This window comes from Lissotriton helveticus, chromosome 4_1, assembly GCF_964261635.1.
Source record: "Lissotriton helveticus chromosome 4_1, aLisHel1.1, whole genome shotgun sequence".
Taxonomy (NCBI): Eukaryota; Metazoa; Chordata; class Amphibia; order Caudata; family Salamandridae; genus Lissotriton; species Lissotriton helveticus.
Window position 1 is genome coordinate 436,475,879 of NC_136063.1, and position 21,707 is coordinate 436,497,585.

Here is a 21,707-nt window from a genome sequence, read left to right on the forward strand (position 1 = left end):
CCTCGACGCCCTTGACCTCACCCAAATATGCAACAGCCCGACCCACGAGAAAGGCTCTATCATCCACCTTATCATCTCCAAAGAAGACTCTATCCAACTCGAATCTATCCAACCCTGTGACTGGTCAGATCATCACATTGTCACGTTCTTCATCAACGAAAAAGTCAAATCTAACCCGGTTCAATCCATCAAGCCCAAAGTATGGAAAAGAGACCTGAAAAAACTCAACCCAAACTCGCTACCCCCCAACAGCTGCAATATATGACTTCCTCCCACTGGCGTTAAGGATGTCCAATCCTTGACGGATCACTATCTCAACGCTATGACCTCCATAGTTAACGAAGCTGCACCTATGCAGCTAAAAAGGGCATCGACAAAAAAGTCCAATCCTTGGTACGACGGGAGTCTCAATGACGATAGACGGGACATGCGAATGGCAGAGCGCACTTGGAGATCAGCTCCCTCCGCACTGCACTTAAAAACGCTGAAGAAAAAGAGAAATGCCTACTTCAGGAAAATAAAACGCACAAAAACAGATTTCTTCAGCCGTCAGCTCGACCAAGCCAAAAATCGTCCGAGAAAGCTGTTTGAGCTAATCAGAACACAATCCAAGGAACAACCCCAACCACTCAGCACCCTGGGCGAAGCACCCTCCTGCGAAGACTTCGCTTCTTTCTTTATCCAAAAAACAGACAACATAAAGAACGATCTCCTCATTGACGTAAGTCTCTACCCCAAACCCCTCTGCACAGCACCCACTGAACTGAAAAACCATGCTACATGGTCATCCTTTGCCACCTACTCGGAAGAAGAAATTGGTAGACTGCTCAGAACTGTGAAACCAGCCAACCACCTCACGGACCCCCTTCCTGCCAACGCGGTCAAAGACCTGACCCCGTCGCTCCTCCCACTCTGGACTAAAATCATCAACAGCTCACTTCAACAAGGGACCATCCCCGACTCCCTCAAAGTTGGACAAGTCACACCTCTACTAAAGAAACCTACAGCCGACCCCTCTGATCTAAATAATTACCGTCCAATTACCAATATTCCGACTCTTGCCAAATTGCTGGAAAAATGCGCACAAACTCAATTGACTAGACACATTAATCAGTTTGATCTACTCAACCCTCATCAATCAGGCTTCAGAGCAGACCACAGTACAGAAACGGCTATGATTCACATAATTGACGACGCCCTCCAAATCCTGGATCAAAACGATACCTGCCTCCTTATCCTTCTTGATCTCTCTTCTGCATTTGACACCGTCAAACATGAGAACTTACTCGAGCTCTTAAACACAAGAATGGGTATATCTGGAACTGTGCTCAAGTGGTTCACGTCCTTTCTACACAACAGAACGCAGAAATTCAAGAGTAACAACTTGATGTCTTCTCCAATACCGGTATCGCTAGGCGTCCCACAAGGATCTTCCCTATCCCCAACTTTGTTTAACCCAGTGATGGAACCTCTCACCACCTTGCTACAAGAATCCAATGTTCAATTCCACATGTACGCCGATGACACCCAACTTTATCTCAAATTACAATCACCCAAAGACATTATGCTCTTGAACTCAACGATCAGAAGCACCCAATCATGGCTGGCCGCTAATCATCTCAAACTCAATGCTCTTAAAACAGAGTTCCTCTTGATCTCACCTCCTGCGAAGATCACTACCACTCAAATCTGGCTTAAACACCTAACCGCACTCAATGTGCATCCCACCATCGTGGACTCAGCAAAATCTCTAGGCATAACACTTGACACCAACCTCAACATGCAGGAACACATCAACAAAGCAACTAAGGGGGCGAACTACCAGATTAATATCTTAAGGAAAATCAAACCCTTCCTTCCAGCCAAAGATTTCCAAACTGCGGTACAAGCTCTAGTCATCCCTCGAATAGATTACGGCAGCATGGCCCTCTGTGGTCTCCCCCTAACTACCACGGCACCCTTAAGAGCTTCTCTAAACGCCGCAGCGAGACTCATCACCGGATCAAAAAAACACTCACACATTTCACCTGACCTGAGAGCCCTGAACTGGCTGCCTTTTGAAGCCAGAATACATCTGAAAATCGCCTGCATCACGCACAAGGCTGTCCACCTGAGCTCACCCGGATATCTCGCCCAGAAGCTGACGATTTCCGGAGGCTCTAGAAACACTAGAGGCACAAACAATCTCCTGCTAAAGCCCCAAAGATTCCGCAAGGAAAAAACGTATAAACGCTCCTTCTCAGGAATGGCACCCAGGATTTGGAACTCACTCCCCCCTGAAATCAGGCTCATCTCCTCTACCATACTTTTTAAGAAAGAAGTAAAAGCTATCCTCATGGCTAAATACACTTGAATTATTACTGGGGATGATTCTACAGTCGCTGTACCAATCAGTTCTACTGATCTTTTCTGCATTTTTTTTTATGACTCGTGTTATTGACCTGCCTGAGTGTTTACGCTATCAACTATTTGTACTTGTTTCATTATTGATGTATCTGGCTGACTATGCTCCCACATGTACCTTCCCCACCCCTATTGTTATTTACTCTCACGCTGTTCCTTTCGTCTGTAAAGCGCTCTGATATCTGCAAAGATCTTGTTCGCGCTATATAAAACTTTCAAAATAAATAAATAAATAAGTTTGTGTCCTATCGGATAATGTGTCCATCTGTTTTCTAATGTCTCACAGAAGCCGCCTATTTTGCGCTGATTCACTTCCGATACTGCAAACTCATTTTTGATGTCTACAGTGAGTGACCCCAGCATCACCTACAGAGAGCTAACCGAAGATTCCATCTGATTTCCACTATCAGGGAATTTAGTGCTTGTGTCTGGTATATGGCCTCCATGATCTTCATAATCTTTATCCTGAGTGCTACCGCCCGCGCAGTTCTCCGCTCTGCTAAACTTACGGATTCAGAGCTTTTGTCCTGGGGCTTACCCTAGCCGGGGTGCTTTCCCGTCTCCATTGCTATGGTCCTCCAGTTGTCTCTGACCTTCTCTGCCTCAGCTTATGATGGTCTTTATAATGTTAATATTGATGGCTGTACCTTAAAAAAGGATCGCAGAGAGGGTGTAATCTTCAGTTTTGGGTCAGGAATCTCATCCTTTTTTTTTTTTACCTTTTTTCTTCACCTTCCTCCTAGGTTTCTCTCTGAGAAGACCCCTTTGTAAACTTGAAGAGGGGAATGATCCAAGCAAATCATCAGTTTACAAACAACGAGTCTGTACCTCCTCCCTATCCACAGTCTTTACCCCCCTCTCAGTACTGGTTTTAGCTGGTGCCTGCCCTCCTGCTCCACCACAACTGACCCCAGCGGTAGCCCCCCTACCTTTCAGGTCCAGTTTCTCTCTGCTGCTAACGGTGACCAGCTGTGCTTCCTCTAATGTTCCAGAGCTCGCCAAGAATCCAGTAAGTGCGGGTGCAGCGTATGTGCTGACGCTGCCACCACTAGCACGGAGGAAGCCTCGGGCTGCTGCCCTGCGGCTCTTCCTGAGCACCAGGGTGGCCCTAGACCAGCATGGTCTATCGGTGCCCAATTTCCGACGGCACCGCCGGGTCAACGAGATCGAGACCGGAAACCCCAAGAAGTCTGGAGCGGTAAGTCACATTAGGGCGTTATCTGCTGTGGGAAGTGAGGGCTTTATGGGTATTCACAGTCTGATACTGGTGGGTGTCTCCGGTACACCGCGACCTGCGTGCTACATGGCCGCCATGTTCTCTCTACGTCTCCAGTCTTGAAACATCCGGATCTTTCAAAACCCTTCATTGTGGAAGTCGAAGCTTCCAACGCTGCGATAGGAGCAATTCTATTGCACTGAGAAGAAGGTATCAATCATCTTCATTCAGTAGGTTTCCTATCAAAATTTTTTTTCCAGCAGAAAGAAATTATACTATAGCAGAAAAGGAATTTTTGGCCATAAGATTAGCAGTTGATGAATGGCAACATTATTTGTTAGGAGCACACCATCCTATTACTGTATATACAGATCATCGTAATTTGCAGTTTTTGAGCTGTGTAAAAGCCTTAACTCCTCAGCAATTATGATGGACCCTTTTTTTGCTGAGTTTGACTTTATCATAACATTTAGACCTGGTAGTGCCAATAGAAAAGCGGAATCCCTTTCTCACTATGAAGAAACAATACATTCCAATGAACAACAGGAAGTTAGATCTATGACACCCAGTGATCATATAATTGGAGTAACTATTAGAAATATCATGCCAATTCATAAGATAATGTCTTGGAAAGAACTAGATAAACACAGATCATTGATTGATGGGTTTCCATTTCAAGGTCATTCACTTTATGTCCAAAAGAAAAGATTACAAAAACAAGTATTACTTTGGTGTCACACTCACCCTTTAGCAGGTCACCATGGATGCACTAAAACCTTGGATTTGGTAAGTCGAAATTTCTGGTGGCCCAGTTGGAAAAAGGACGTCATCACTTATGTTAAAAACTGTGATGCTTGCATAAGAGCAAAAACAGATCACTCACCCAAGAAAGGTTATTTGTTACCAACACCAATTCATGTGTGGAAGGACATTTCATTGGATTTCATTAATAATTTACAAAAGGATCACGAAAAAAACTGTTATCCTAGTCATTGCTGATCGTTTAACCAAAATGGTGCAGTTTGTAGCATGTGATAATTTATCAACAGCAGCAGCTTAAGTGGATTTGCTATTGTATCACATAGTGCGGTTACACGGATTACCACGATCCATAAAAACCGATTGTGGTTCACAATTCACTTCCAGATTATGGAAGGTTGTGATGCCTTACAAATTAATCGCAATTTATCCACTAGTTTCCTTCCGAATCAGATGGACAAACCGAGCGAGTTAATCAAATACTGAAACAATATCTTCGGTGTTATTTGGCTCACTCACAAACTTCTTGGGTGGATCTGTTGTGGGAAGCTGAGTTTTCATACCTCAATCAAAATGTCACCATTCTTCGCCAGGCCTGGATGGAATCTAATGTCTTTGCCATTTATAAATCAAACAAGTTCCTCATGTAATGTCCAAACTACAACAAATGAAGGAACTAATGTTGTCACTCCAACAAAATGTAAACAAGGCCAAATTAACATAAAAAATTTGCTGACAGAAAAAGATGACCTGGTCCCATTTACCATCCAGGAGACACAGTATGGTTGTCTGCAAAGAATTTAAATTTTAACAAAAGTATCAATTTCATCTACATTTAATAGTACCGTTTAAAGTTCTTAAATGCATAAATCCAGTGTCTTTCAATTTACAACTCCCTCATTCAATGAAAATTCATCCAGTGTTCAATACATCATTATTAAAGCCAGCCACAACTGCTATCCATTCTAAACCCCCTCCTATGGTTGTTGAAGATCAACTGGAGTATGAAGTACAATACATTTAAGATAGTAAACGTAAAACTGGTAACATTTGGTATTTGATTTCCTGGAAAGGATACGGTCCTAAAGAAGATTCATGGGAACCCAAGGAAGCAATTCATGCTCCAAGGCTTCTTCCTCTCTTTCACAAAAAACACCCAGGCGCGCCTCGTTCATCAGAGGTGTGTCAGCTTTTGATTGGGAGGACTGTCATGATTTCCCCAGGCTCTACAGATCCAACGTCGGGTTTGCAGTGTGTCTGTCCTCCTGTTGGTGCTCCTAGATGTGGCTTGCTGCTAATTGTGGCGCCGTGAACTCCTGCTGTCTAATTCTGCATTGGCATATTTCCTTCGTTCTGAGCCTCTTGGAGGCTTTGCTGTTTGACATTACCATAATGCTGCTCGTATTTTTGCATTATTATATTTACCTAGACATTGAAGACAACTGAGCCACGTATTTATATTCCTTTGTTATACTCCTCGGTGGCCGCCGTACCAGTTTCCTCTGCTATTTACAGCAACCACGCCCAGCCGCTCCCTGCAGATTATTCCAACGGCTTCCCTGAAGAGTTCTCTGTTTGCGTCTTGCTGGTAATGTTTTTCCTGGTTCGGAAAGATCTCCCTGATTTGGTTCCTTTGTTGAACAGGCATCCTCAGGTAGGAGACTACGATTCTTTGAGACTTCTGCAGCATTTCAACTTCCTTGAGTGCTCGAGATTTTTCACTCGCATTTGTTAGTACAACACGTTTATTGATTTCACTCGCATTTGAAGTTCAAGAATTGTTCTGTGACACATTTAAAGACTCGCGGAGCGCATTTCCGTGTTCAGGCCTCTCAGAGCGCATTTCATTGTACAAGGCTTACAGAGCGCATTATAGTTTAAGAACTAAAAGGTAATATGTTTTACCAGACATTTTGTGATATGTCCATAGACATTTTGCGCACAAAGTTTTATTCTATATTGTACTAGCATATCAGAGACAATGACTATCATTATGGGTATAATAATGATGTTGGTGTGTGTGTTTGAAAAGAAATATGAACATATGAACATTTGAGAACTAACAAGTTGCACACTTCCAAAAGCATGAATGCTCATAAGTGAAATCTTTTGGCTTATATGAGACTGAATCATTAACCCCAAAAGTCTGCAATTTGGAATAACGATCCACAGGGATTGTAAACTTGTCGCATTGAGACTCCGGAAATCCTACAGAGACAAGATATTTGAGACTTTGTCAATCTGCATGTTACTATTATTTGCTGCAACAGAACATTTGGTATTTTTCTTTACAGGTAATAGTGGTTCATAGCATACTTCATATATTTATATATCTTGCATGTATCTTAGATGGAAGAATACCAACTCAAATGTTGATTACTTCTGTTCCAGATCTTCCTCCCCGCAGTACCCTACCTAATTCCCCTCCCCCATCTGGCCATCTTGATACTCTGGTGTTTTGAGCCCACAGTCAAGGCTGCCTGAAGGTGGGCTTCTTGAGGGTACTGGTCCTGTCGAACCTGGTCTGACACAAGGATATCCTTGTATAAACTGGATCCTAATTTTGACCATCTCTACCAGGAGAGTGCATGTGCTGGCCAGTTCCTATCGCCTTGTGTGAAAAGCAGCCACTGACTCATCTGGCCATTACTTGGCTTGGTGAGGTAGAAATCTCTCATAGTCAGGACTGACCATTGGCACGAAATAGTTGTTAAGGCTGTCTTTAGCCACATCCACAGTTTCCATTGAGGAGCTTGTGTGGACGTGGGTCTGGACATTCTAAATGACTCCACAGCTGGAATGGATGCCATGGTGACAGTGTGTGCACCTACTCCTCCTCCGTGAGCCTATGGTATGAGGGCTAGCCTTGCCTCTTTTAATCGCTCCCTCCCTCTGCCTGGTGAAGAGGTCTCCTTCCTAGGGGTATGCTCACTAATGGTGTAGGTGGTCCTCCTTTGGGCCTGACAGCGTCAGGGCACTGCTGAGATGACCAAATGGTTGCTCAATTTCACCCATGAGCCTGTAGGGATTAGTCGTGGTTTGAACCACCTGTCTTGCCACTTGTTCCTGGCTTGCGTCAAAAGGTGGCCTCACTGTCCCCGTCTTCCATGCTGTGGGTAATGCACCATATGGCTACTTGCTTTCAGATGTAGTGACCTGCTGGTCACTGGTCTAGTGTTCCGATGTTCAAGCCACTCCCAGAGGGGTGGCTTACACCCCACACCCATCCAGCATAGGCGTCACAGGACATGTGACCCTGTTAATAAAAGGGGCCGGGCGCACATGCCATGGGCCGGTTCTACTAAGTAACCAACTGTGTCTGTGTCATCATTATGTCTGCATGAGGGCCTAGGGTCCTGCAACATTACGAGGCCTTACCGAGCGACATGAGTAGGCAGCGTTGATTGTCACTGGAGGCTGCCCGGGTGCCGAGGCAATGCACAGGAGATTTGGGTTGGCTGATCCAGCCCCTGTGCAGCCCCATAGGTGACTGGTTTCTGCGGAGGACTGGGAGATATAGCAGAGTGAAACCGGCACGCAGCCTGTAACATAACGGAGAACTGCAGTGGGCGAGGCCATATCTGGTAGCTGGTGCGGAGGCTGAAAAGCACTATGCAGCACAACAGCCCTACTTGCAATTTAAGGAAAAAAGAGCAGACACTCACCAGGACAGCAGGAGTGCTAACGGCAGCACAGGGAACCCTGTGGAGGTACTACAGCTGGGTAAAGACTTCATGCTGCATCAGCACGGTGCGAGGCCCTTGCAGCGGTGAGAAGGGAGAAAATGCCTCAGGAGATGCACGGAATCCCTGCGACAGCCCTGCGAGGGCAGAGAACTAATGCAACAGTGCCTTCAGGTGGCCATGTTACGGTACCGCAACGGAACACCTCACAAGTGTCTTGTAGTTCCTATAAAACTATGAGGATCTGCGCGTTTGGACAGCTACGCTGTAGGATTGGTGTCAGACTGATTCTGAACCCCCCACTGAGTATGTTGGCCTCTTGTGTCAGCTAGCTCACAGTGCCACTATAATCTCCTCTTACCAAGTAGAGAATTGTTCTTGGTAACCATCGAACATGACAACCCTGATCCCTCAGGACCGTGGAAACAGTGTACTACTTTTCGCCCAGTCACTCATGCTCACTTATTCTGTCTGAGAGAGATACAGAGAATAAACAGGCTGGGCGTTTTCAATAAGTATTAATTGAACAGTTGTTATTCTGGTGTAAAATAGATGAGTTGCAACAATTTTAGACAGTAAAAGATATAAATGATTAGCTGTACTATAAAATTAAATGGATGGTAAAGTTCTACCATCTTGCAGTAATCATGAATACATACAAGTATATTAACTACATGATAAAAAGATGTGTACTCCTACGATGCCTCCTTAACTAGATGTACCTAAGTGTAGCTAGCATGTGTGTAGGTGTTAAGCCAAGAATCCATCTAGGCTAAAGTCAACCCCATTACCTGAAGTGAGAGACTGTGGTACCCCGTCCTGTTCTCGAGTTGGACACCCCACAAGGGATGTGTTTAGACCACTGCGAGCTGGAGTGCAGGAACTTCAGCGTCTTTGGTCAGTGTGTCGGCCAGGAAGTCCTGGTCTCCTCTGCCTATCTTAGCAAGATGTGATGTATATATATCCATTGGTCTCCCCAGGGGTCCTACCTCGCTATATTACTGTGTCAGACTTAGCATGACGTCGGGCATGAACTTTATACATAGATATTATACAGTCATGCTGTGCTTCCATGAACATTCATGCATAATGTATGAGATTTCAAACTAAGGAAAATCTGCATTCTGAATGCAGTGTCGTATCTCGCTAAGAGGTTAGTCCCTGTAAACTTGTATAAGTGTAATGCAGGGAAGAATATAGGTAAAGGGTTACGATGTTACCTGGGCCTATATCAGGGTACCTATATGGAATATAACACCCACTCCTCATCCAAATGGACAACATAGTTACATTCTAAATGTACTACTAAGCTGACTAGATACTGGTAGGCAAATAGTTAAAAAAAACATTCGTTTTTTGTTTTGCTAAAACAATGTTTAAAACATTTTAAAAAAATCTTTTAAAAGGTGAAAAAGGAAATTGTTACTCAAGCTATAGCTCTAATGTGTCCGTAGGTATAGTTCGAACTACTACAAGCATTTGAAAGCCATGCATTCCAAAAAAGAATGTCAATTTTGTTTTGGATTTCCAATTTTAGTTTTTTTTTTTAAAAGGCCAAATTTCTCCCAGCACAGGACGGGCCAAATGAGTCAAATGTTTATGATTAAATTAAATTAAAAGCACTGATACTGCCACTTGTAAATTCGGATTGAGAATTCCCCACACTAATTGTGTGCGATTCCTTTTACTGTGTGCAGTCATATAATGAATACTTGCAATACTGGGTTCAAAACCTTTTCAAAGACGCGGAAGATGGCACATTTGAGTATAAAATGCTATGGGAACAGGTAGAGGAGTGAAAATCTGAGCTACCAAAGATGTTCACGTTGAAGGGAATTCATTGGCTGATGAAGTCGCAAAGGGGCAGTACGTACGACTACAATCACTCGTTCTAAAATGAGAATAGATGGTGAGATTATGGTGGCTGTTATTGCTTCACGCAAAACAGCGATACAGTACCAAAAAGATTTCCACTCAAGTACTCCTACAAGTTAGGTGCCAATAACATTCCATTTGCTCAGATTCCTGGAGTGGGGGATAGAGTAATTCCAAACATGGATTGTGGGTTAGGATTAATTCTAGCATCACATGAAGGGATAGATTCTGCACAAGCAGGAGTTACGACGACTGTTTCTTTATTGAAACAACGCTATTGGTGGCCTGGTTTAACAAAACAGACTAAAGACTATGGGGCCGATTAGGATGGCGGACGGACTTGCGTCCGTCCGCCATCCCAGAGGTGGAGGGACTGTCCGCATGGACTGCGGAGGTCCCTCCGTGCAAATCAGGATGTGACCGCCACCCTGGCGGTCACATCCTGGATATTTAACATTGCGGCGGGTGCTGCTTCAAGCAGCACCCGCCGCAATGTTAAAAGTGCATGTGTAACATTTACATGCACAAAGCTGCAGGCACAGCGCGGTGCCTGCCGCTTTGTGCATGTAAATGCTGGGGGGTACCATAGGTACCCCCATGTGCACCCCCCACCCGCCTACGCCCTGGGGGCCCGCAACGGGCCCCCAAAAGCAAAAGTACACATGCTTTTCCACGGCGGAAAAACCGCCGCGGAAAAGCATGTTTACTAATGCTTCCTAATTTGGCTGGCGGTGTCTGATAGACACTGCCAGCCAAATGAGAGCTTTTCCGCCGCGGTTGTAATCCGATCGCGGCGGAAAAGCAGCGGACAGAATCCAAGACCCACCAGCCATCGTAATGCGGCGGTGGGTCTTTGGTGACTCCGCAGAGGATTTTCCGCCTCCTCCGGGCCGGCGGTGGCTTCCGCCGGCCCGGAGGAGGCGGAAAATCCTCTATCATAATCGGCCCCTTAGTCTTGAAATGCGACATCTGCCAGCAGATGAAAGGTTCCACCATAACACGTCCAGTGCAGACGTTGTTAATAGCTGACAAACCACTAGTTTGTGTCTACCTAGACCATTGCGTCCCTTATAAAGAGATCGGGCTAAGAAGTATATAATGGTAACAGTGGATTCCTGCTTGAGATTCCTATGGGTGTGGCCCCAGTGCTTGGCTGATGCTCGAAATATTATAAGAGATTTACGAGTCATCATAGGGACATACGCATTTGGCACATTACATTCTGACCAGGGCCCTGCATTTAGCTCTAGGGCTTACAAGGAGGCCATGGAAAAATTGAGTGTAGGATTGCGGTACTCATCTCCATACCATCCAGAGGGAAATTCGGTAGGGGAGAGTATTAGGCACAGGCGAAAGTTGGGTAAAACATTTTATGGAGTCCAGCTGGCTCTCAATAACATGCCAGGAAGTTCTCTAGGGGTGTCACTCCATATGAGGTCCTATTTGGGACAAGAATGTGGGTACCTGATCTTGATTGTGAAGGTCCAGTGGCGGATGAAAAGCCTTTTGACATCCATGAATGTTTGGCTGTTTTACAGGATCTAAATGAATCCAGGACACAACTAAGTAATGTCCACCTGAAGCAGACCGCCACTTAGGAAGTCAAAATATTCACGGCAAGACCTGTCTGGATCCCAAAAGTTGGGGATCTGGTCAGAGAGAAAATAGCTGACAAGAAAGAATTTTGGCCATCCTACAGAAAACCTGTACCAGTCCTAACAATTGAAGAAACAAGAACTGTACTTCTACCGCCTCTTGACGGAAAAAAGGAGAAAAGATTTGTCTCAATTGACCTAAACAAACCACACTAACCACACTATGTGGCCGATACTAAGCAGTAGGCCGCGTGGACTCCAAAGTAGCAGATGCCCTCCTCTCACTACAATTCAAGAAGTTCAAGCAGAAAGACTCATCACGTTCGAGGAGTTACCTGTACAGAATGAAGGACTATGCAACAATGCTAAGGAACTCGTTCCTCTTGAACTTGAAGTTCAACTTCAAAATGAAACTCAAAAAAACACTCAAGTTGCTATTCGACCAAATACCGACATCCACGTCAACATGCCTTGATGAGAGCAAAGTACGATTTCAACAAATCCCGATGCAATTCCAATAATTGATCGAACTGCTTCTGGCTACTTCATAAACTTTGATACATTTTCTGTGGATCCAAATGAACCTGAAAGGACCCCAGCCCGAAAATCACGCAAGCAGCAAGTTAAAGACTTTCTGAACTTTCTTAGGAAAACTTACCTGGTATCACGATGGGTAGAACTATGGGTAACTTCTGGGATTCTTTTCTTTCTTTTCTAGTTAAGCTTAGTGATAGTTTTTAACATGCTTATTAGTGGACAATACATTCGGCAAAGATCTGCTGCCCAAGAAGTGAAAGTAATTTTAAAACCACATCAATCATCTCATCGATAACAAAGAGACTTGTCATCAGTGAACATTACAACAGTTCCTGTACCGGATGGTATAGTTTGGGACAAGGTTGATTTCGATATATTTGGCCCAACAGAAATTAAAAAAGTTCCAAATTTATTTAAAATATCATTAAGTGATATCATTACTTCAAGTACGTTTTCCGATGATTGGGATTTTGAAACTGTTAATAACATGGTGTCTGATTTAGAAAAATCTGCTGCATTTTCTAATAGTGAAACATTGGTGAGCTCAGCAGATTACGAATCAATGTATTGTTATTAACAATATGGTCATACTTTTTTGCATAAATCTGCTAATCTTAGAAATGTGTTCACATATCACCAGTGGGAACATTGTCCAACACCGCCAAAGGGCAGTTCAAAAATATTTGCACAGGAATTTCCGTATTTTTCAGGGTTTACTAAGTCTGACCCAGCCTCATATTATTTTAATTTTGCACCATCATCAGCACAGAAAAATATGTTGACAAATACCAAATTACCTTTATTGCCCAGTTGTCTGAACAAGGTTACGACTTATGGAAAGACACCATAGACTTAAAATCAGACTTGGGTACTAGGGATTGGCAAGTGCAGGGGATAGAAGCTTTATTTAGAGCATGCCTCATCCCTCAACAACTCATATTTTTGAACGAGACAGTGCAACAGACGTCTTGCCTTGGACTAGCCAAGAACAAAGACTTGAAAACACCTTGGCTAGCAACACCATCACACACCAAGGGTAATGTAACATCACTGGAAGGAATTACAATAGATGACAGTATACAATATGACAGATCAGACCCCGATTGGAAGAAATAGTTGATTTGGCCCAAAGGCACCAATGGGTTCTCAGGAAAGATTCATGGGTAAAACCGAAGGTTTTAGTATCCATAGGTCAGACCCACGTTATGTACAGAGACAACATCCAGGGATAGTAACATCATAAATTGTTGGGAAGTTGTGCCTTGATTGGCTAGAAACCTCAACACTCACAGAGGTGAAACAACACTTATCTTTACTTTCACAAGACATGGATCTTAGTGATTTGTTACTACGTACCAGGACGCCACGGCAGAAACATTTCATATATGCTGGCATTTATGCTGCCTCCAATCAAATTTGGAAAACATCCCAACAAGAGACAGCAGTGAGATTACTGGAAATAGACCGTATAAATCTAGAAAAATCTCTAGCAGTGGTTGACAGTGGGTTAACTCTTTTGAAAACAGGGGACCCCTATTTATCTAATGAACGAGCTATACATAGGGATTTCATAAACTGATTTGTATACATGCATATAACAAGATTCATGTAGATTAATTCATGCTATTCAATATAAAATTCTATCAATAATATACGATAGACGTGCAGTTGATGGAGGCAATGCGGTAGATGTAGATTAAGTGCGTTTCGGCATTGCTGCTTTCATCAGGAAACCGTCTATTACACTAGAACTGAACAAGACAAATGACATACAATGTGGTTACACAGGACATATATTATATACATGAGAGCCTAGAACAATTTTACAGAACTGTGACAGATTAATAAACATATATGACTGAATGTTATGAAAATATAACATATGCCAAACTGATTCTTTCTACATACAATCAGTATAAGTGTACGCTTAAAAGCCCAAGCAAGACACACACCTATAATTTGAACAATGTGCAAAAAATATAGCGTGATACTTTATATTCTAAGGTAAAAACCGTAGAAAAATATAACATATTCGAATATACCAGTACATGAACATGTTGATTCTAGGTCCTAAATGCGCAGTCCCTTAGATTACACTCTTCTCTTTAGATGTTACAATATATACAGCAAACTTTAGATCGTTACCTTTGTTTTGTTTTGTTCTGATCTCATAAAATATCATTTAGCTTGACATATTTGTGCCATGACCGAACAATAAAGAAATCTATCTGTTGAATGACATATGCCAACAAGAGATTCATTATTGTGGTTTGGACCGGAATACAGATACCAACATTTGCCCATTTACTGATATAGCATTATTGTAGATATAAACATATCAAGTATAAGATTAGAGTAGCTGAACACTCTAAGATAAGGATACCACTTACTTCGGGTATCTGTAAACTGGATTCATGAATGAAACCGCGTTGTTTACACTGACAGCGGATAATGGGAATGACCTCCATATATTCATGAACTATAAGGGCTAAAAGAGACATATAATATTAAAATAGCCCTACTTGTCCAAAAATGTATCTTATCAAAAACTAGATACTATTGGGGGCTGCCATGTCATGCTAGCTGAGATTAGACTATAGTTGAACTGATATAATTAAATAAACCAAGAGTCCTTAAGTGGCTATCTAAGTGATCTGGTGCCACAATGTTCACACGGTATCCAACAGTGCAACAGCGGGAGAGCCTAACAGATAATAAAAAGGGGCTCTAATTAAGGATAATATAAGATCCTTGTCAAAATATCAAGACATATATAGCTAAATATCTGTACTTGCTTATAAAGAGAAACCACTAACCAAATTTATGTTTCAAAGTTGGTATCCGTATTTAACACAAATCATCTGAAAATAGTCCATTGGTGCCACCATAAATAGCTCATAGCTGAGAAGACATAATACAAAAATGATCCCAAATATCAGTAAATAGAGGGAATTTTCAGCCCATTTATGTAACGGCTAATACCGACAACTTACTTAATGGCAAGTGAGGCTGTTATTGTTCTGTGGCACGGGGTCTCTAAAACCGGATGTTAAAGTTCACAGAGTTGCAGCTTTCAAAAAAAGTAACACGATGTCCTAAAACAGTCATAGATAAAAAACCATTCATACTATATTAGCGTTTGCTAACCAGGTTATCGGACATAAAGCAATGGTTCAAATGTGGTATAGCTAAGCTATGTTCCGTGGGTTTAACAACATTGACCGCCAGGATAAATTCCTTAGGCCACATTGTATCTTCTGCGATAGACATACTAGAACAAGATTTGGCCATATTACAACATGGGCAATCTCAGTTACGTTCTATTATATTATTGAGCTGGACGCTGCAATCTTTGCATGCAGGCTGTGTGCCTTGGTGTTTTATCAACAGTACTTCTCTGTTTTCTGAATACAATCTAATAGAAAAACAGATAGAGATGGCACAAAGGGGAGCAAAATATACAATGCTGCGTATCGAAAAACTGGATATATTACGATTCACAGTGGCAGAATCACAGCACACTGAATGGCTAATCCATGGCCATATAACTCTAGCGACCACTACTTCTAAGTTTCAATATTGCCTTGAACAAAAGCAGGCATGCAAATATGAAAAATGGGTAAGGAATACATTAAGGAATCTTGGGAATTACCATACAGATTTTGATGCTGAGTGGGGAGCGAAAAGTGTTTCTCAGTGGTACAAATTGTGGGATCGCTCTAAGTGGATCGCTCATATATCAGGATATTACGCTGCACCAAGCTTGTAATGGTTCTGTGGCAAACTTGTCCTATCATCTGAGGGCTGCCCCAGTTGCTGTGATTACTCCAGCTTTCGGGCTACTTTCGAATGGGAGTTACTTGATACTGAACAGTCAAGGCTGCTGCGAAATGCTCCCGGGCATTGCTTATCTGGTAACCGTGAGCTCCAGGGTTACTTGTTGTATGCAAGTATTGTTTCCACCAAAACATTCAGTCAGGGCGCCATTATGGCCTTCACTGAATGTTTCTTTAATACGGTTTGATACTCTAGGCAGACTGAAAGCCATGCTTTAATGGAAGTCTGTGCCCTTAACCTCTGCTTGAGAGACTTTTGAACTCGAGAACGCAAGGTCCTCAGCTGAGATACAGGCACTTATCCATACAAATTGCCCTTTACATTTTGTAGAAATGGTAAATCGTATCTTTAACATGTCTGATATGACTGGCATTGTCCACCTATTTAAGACCATAGGTTCTGGACTTCTAAGCACCTTTCAGACGGTACTTTCAGACAAACTTCATATACTCCATATTCTGAAGCATCTTTGGAGGTCTTCTGCTGATCCTGTTTCTAATAGCAGGTATCCTGATTGTCTTCAATATGCTACACAATGGACATCCCAGTCACCGAGGAGATGGAAAAAGCGCTCCTGGAATGGAAATACCGTGACCTAATGGTACAACATCTAGGCACACCTCGCCTAAGAGAACTAAGTGCATCTTGGTTCCTGTCATTTCGACCAGTCGGGATGTACTGCATCTTACCTGTCCTCCAATTCCTGTTTTGCGGAGAAGAATGCGTGTTAGACCTTTGTTTGACACTCCCATCATATGCTCAACTGGACGTGAATGCTCTACTGGACCTGATAACGGCCCATGTTCTTCAGTGTCCTCAGTGCATTCCAATGTTGTTGGCAGCATTACTTGTGCCACCACAGGTTGTAACTGTACCTGTTGGTACGAACACCGGCTCCTCCACTGACACCCAGGCTTTGGACCGCGCACAGGCTTGCCCCAGCACCTGCTGCGGGCAGCGCGGAACATCATCTGTGCTCAATTGACATATTCTGCGAGTGCTACAGGGGCCTTCTACTACGGAAGCAAGCAACGTAAATGTTGCGTCTACCAACTAGTACATATTAACAATTGACTCCCATTTGGCTCATCGTGCGCTGGAAGAAATTTGCCCTTTTTTAATAACAAGCTCAGTATGGAACTCAGATACAAAATTGACATTCCTTTTCATTTATTGGGCATAAATGGCTTTCTAATGCTTATAGTGGTTCAGACTATAACAACGGACAATCCTAGAGCTAAGGCCTGCAAGAATTTTTTTTTTACATTTTTAAGTCTTTTTTAGAAATGTTTAGACATTTTTAAACATGTCTAGTCAGGATGGTAGTACACTTATAGGTGATATATGTTGTCCAGTCGGAAGAGGAATGGGTGTTATATTCCATACAGGTACCCTATGTAGGCGCAGGTAACACTGCAACCTTTTACCTATATCCTTCCCTACTTTACATACATAACGGTTCATAGGGACTGACATTTTACCTAGATACAACACTGCATTCAGAATGTGTGTTTTTTCCTAGTTCGAAACTCATATTATGCATGAGGCTTCTTGGAAGCACAGCAGGACTCACAGCAAGACGGACATCTCCTGTATAATATCTATGTTAAAGTTCAAACCTGACATCATCCTTTAGGCCGACACAGTAACACAGCAAAGTAGGACCCTTGGGGAGACCTGTGGGTATATATACATCATGTCTTGCTGAGACAGACAGAGGAGACCGTGACTTCCCGGCTGACCCACTGACCAGAGACGCTGAGGTTCCTGCATGCAGACATTCCAGATCGCAGTGGTCTAACATCCCTCGTGGGGTGTCCAACTAGAGACCAGAACGGGGTCCCATATTCTCTTCTTTCTCAGGTAATCGGGTTGACTAGATCTTAAAGAGGTTCTTGGCATACCGCATAACACTTACACCAATGCTAGGTACATTTAGGTACCTATAGTTAGGGAGGCATCATAGGAGTACGCACTTTCCTATCATGTTTTTTATGTAGTTGTATATATTCATGATTACTACAAAATGGTAGAACGGTACCATCCCTTTACTTTGATAGTACTGCTAATCATATATCTCTGCCTCAGTCTAATGGTTGTCACAGCAAATCTATTCTACACTAGAATAGCAACTGTTCAATACATTCTTATTGAAACTCCGAGACAGTTTATTATGTGTATCTGAGACAAACTAAATGAGCACGAGAGACTGAGCGAAAAGTAGTATATTGTTTCCACGAACCTGGGGGATCAGGGTTGTCATGTTCTGAGGTTGCCAGAAAACAAACAAGCTGAGTTTAACAGGCCTACACATTCATAGGAGCCTATCTCTCTTTTCTGCTGCAATCTCCTCCCACATCTCCAACTCAGTTTTCTCTGCCTTTGTTACATAAGATGTAATGTACCGAGCAATAGCAATTGAGTTGTCTGCAACAAACTGTACATCCATGTTTGCATTCCACATCTTCAGAATTAGAGGATTGTAGTCATTAATGTACTTGGAGGCCTCTGTTCTTCTTAGGTTGTATGTCATTTTTGGTGATTTCCTTTTAAGTGTATATCTGACTGCAAACAAAAAGCTGTTGACACTTCCTTGTGAGATGACAGTTAGTGGGAATCTGAGACGACAGCTTGTATAAAATTTCCCTTCTGCCCTGTATTTTCGCTGACAGCATTTTCTGCATCTATGATTTTGGAGTCGTAGAACTTGTTGTCTTAATATGTTGTCACTATTCTCCTTTGGGATGGAGCAAGTTATATACTGCTCAATAAAAGACAACACAGACTCATCACAGTCTGTTCCAAACGTTGGGGCATCTTTTACCCGCAACAGCATGTGAATATGGGAAGCACCTCTGACTTGGTAGTCTTTACGCCAAAATAAATCAATCACTTCACCAGGAGGAGGTTTTGTTTTGTTTAAGAAGAAAGACAACATTGCTTGAAATGTCTGATTAAAATATCTGCAAACATTTACAGGGTCTAGTGAACACAGTTCTTCTGGCATCTTCAGATGAATATCTTTTATATTTGAATTTGCCTCCTGCAAGAATTTAAGTAGGTCATCCCATGAATTTTCAGCACAACTCAGCATCAGGAACCACGTAGGTGCTCCAAGGTTCCTCAACATGTACTTGAGTTCACCGTGACGCCGATACCAATATTCATTAGTCCCACGCTGACATACCATTAGGTTTATTAAATTGTATCCCAAGTGCTCATCTCTTCCTTGAACTTTCTGCAAACATTCACTTGCTGAAATATTGGGCAAATTAACTCCTGTTTTTAGACTATGATTCACAGAATATGAGAGGCCATCAAGTCACTCTCAAATAATAGGTGAAATATATATGGAATAAACTGACGAAATCTAGGATCTTCTGAATACCCTACGTCTATACTCAGCTGCAGGTATTTGCACAAGCCGCTCGTCATACCTGCCACCTTCTCCAATAGGAAAACGATGTGGGAAACAACAAGCTTCTGAACTTTTTTCCCACACACATAATGGAGCTCCTTTTGCCTCCTTCATTTGATACAGTTAAATGGCATCACCAATAACCTCTATAAAATGCATTGGGTGGATACTGTAATGTTTATAATTAGCTTCTGTTCCGGACTCATCCACCTTCTCAATCTGACCTGTTGATGGGAATGTCTGATCCTCCTTATTTGTGATAACTTTCAGGCTTTTCACTTTTCTATAGTAAACATTGTTTTGTACCAGATTTTAAGTTGCTTTTTTAAGTTTGGTAACATTTACTAATTCTTGCCATATCTTCTTGTTCTTGGCTGGCACGCCATTTACAAGAATTACAAGTCCTTCCTTTAAATCCCTATCTACCCCTATAGGTTTAATGTTTTTCTTGAAATCTAATGGCAAATACACTACTCTACCTTTTAGACCTTTCTGCAGCTCCGTTGGGTGTAACCTGCTTGTCTTTGGCTCCATACGCACTATAACCTGAAATGGATGTATAGTTTGGATAAGAATGGACTCATAAATATTTAAACCTTAAAGTGCTTCTGGAATGGGAACCAGTTCCAACTTGTTATGCACAGCTCTAGTAGGCATTATATTATCCTCTAATTTATTGTAGCAGTACTTACATATAGCTTGTCATGTGGACACGTCAAAGTATTCTTCTACAAATAAGTACAGTGCAAACTTTTGCCAGTCAGTATTATTCTCTTTTTCACTTTTTAAATATGTCAAAAGTCCGTGTTTGAATCTTGTAGAGAGTGCATCAACACCATATCAGTCAGTCAGTCAGTCAGTCAAAGAAAGCTTTATTTCGGCTGTAGGCCATAAAAGCATTAAAAAAAAGTGCAAAGCATTTTAGCAAAATACAATACAGTATATCATCATAAAAACTGTATACATTGTTTCTGTATTTTATAATTGCACCATATCAAGTGAACCAGCTTTGACTGCATTCTCGAATTAGCTCCCCATGCCTGCTCGTGGTTCTTTAGCAGGATATTGTGCAATGCAGAATAAAATATATAATTTCAAGATTAGATGCTAGGGGATAATATGGCAGGATAAAGTGCAGTGTACAAAGAGAAAATATGTAATTTCTGCATTGGGTGAGATAAGATAAGGGGGAGCAAGTGGCACATATTGTAGCAAATGACTATTACATTTAGAGTTTAAAACACCTGTTAGATACTAAAAGCTTTATCTTTATCTAATAAATGTAAAAAGGAGTGTTAAAAGAACTAGATAAAAACAACTAAAAATGTAGGGTTAAAAGCCCCTTGATGAAGAGTTGAGTACGGTGAGGATTAACATACAATGCAATATGTGCATACCACATTGTTCTGGTCGGTGCATAATGTAGCGTAGATAATAGTTACTGCTAAACTAAGAATTTCCTGTGAGGGTTTTCTTAATAATGGCTCTATGAGTGCACCACATGGAGAATAAAAACTGCGAGATGGAGAACACAATAGGTTTGTCGGTTTCGTACTTAAGGAGCCTAAACACCTCTGTGCAATGTCTACTCCCCATGTTCCTGCACAGTTGTAGTAACCACCCCGACCTAGACTTTCCATAGGCGGGGCAGAAGAAAAGAACATTGCATTTTGGTTTACTCAGCTCGGTCGCACCCTGGACACTCTAATGTGTGGGAGCCCTGCCACTTGTTAGTAAATGATCGAAGCGGGAGCACCCCATGCCTAAATTGAAGAAAGAGTTTCTTTGCTAAAAGCGGTTGTATGTAATCTAGGGCCAGTTCAAGCCTGTATTGCTGCGTTAGCTCCAGGAACCTGGAAGTTAGACAGCCCGGCTTGGTCCTCCGCCATAGTTGAGCCAGTTTGAATTCTTTGTAGGACTCGAGCAGTGCCTTCCTAGAGGTCATAGAACAGATCTCTACTAGGGATGTCCACATGTTTTCCCTCCCTAAAGCCTGGCAGGTGTATCTTATATAAGCTTACCAGGGGAGTTTTCCTGTACCATGGAGCCTCATAACGTCCTTTAACTCCTCTTTATATTCAACTAATGTGGGTGTGCTCCAGAGGCGTCACCAATATAGGAGGGATCTAGAAGAGACTACATCTGCATAGGGCTAATCTCTAGTCCATTCTAAGCGTAGTTAACGGAGAGCTAATAGGAAGACCCAGCAACTGTCTAAGAAATTGGTTCTCTGACATTGAAAGGGAGACAACTGGATGATGGCCCCATAGTCCTGCCCCATACAGTGCCGCACCCCTCGCCTGTGTCTTACAAATTTCTGCTACAGGACCTATTACTTTGTGTGTGCAGCTCTTGTAGACTTTTTAAATGCCTCCTGTGGATTT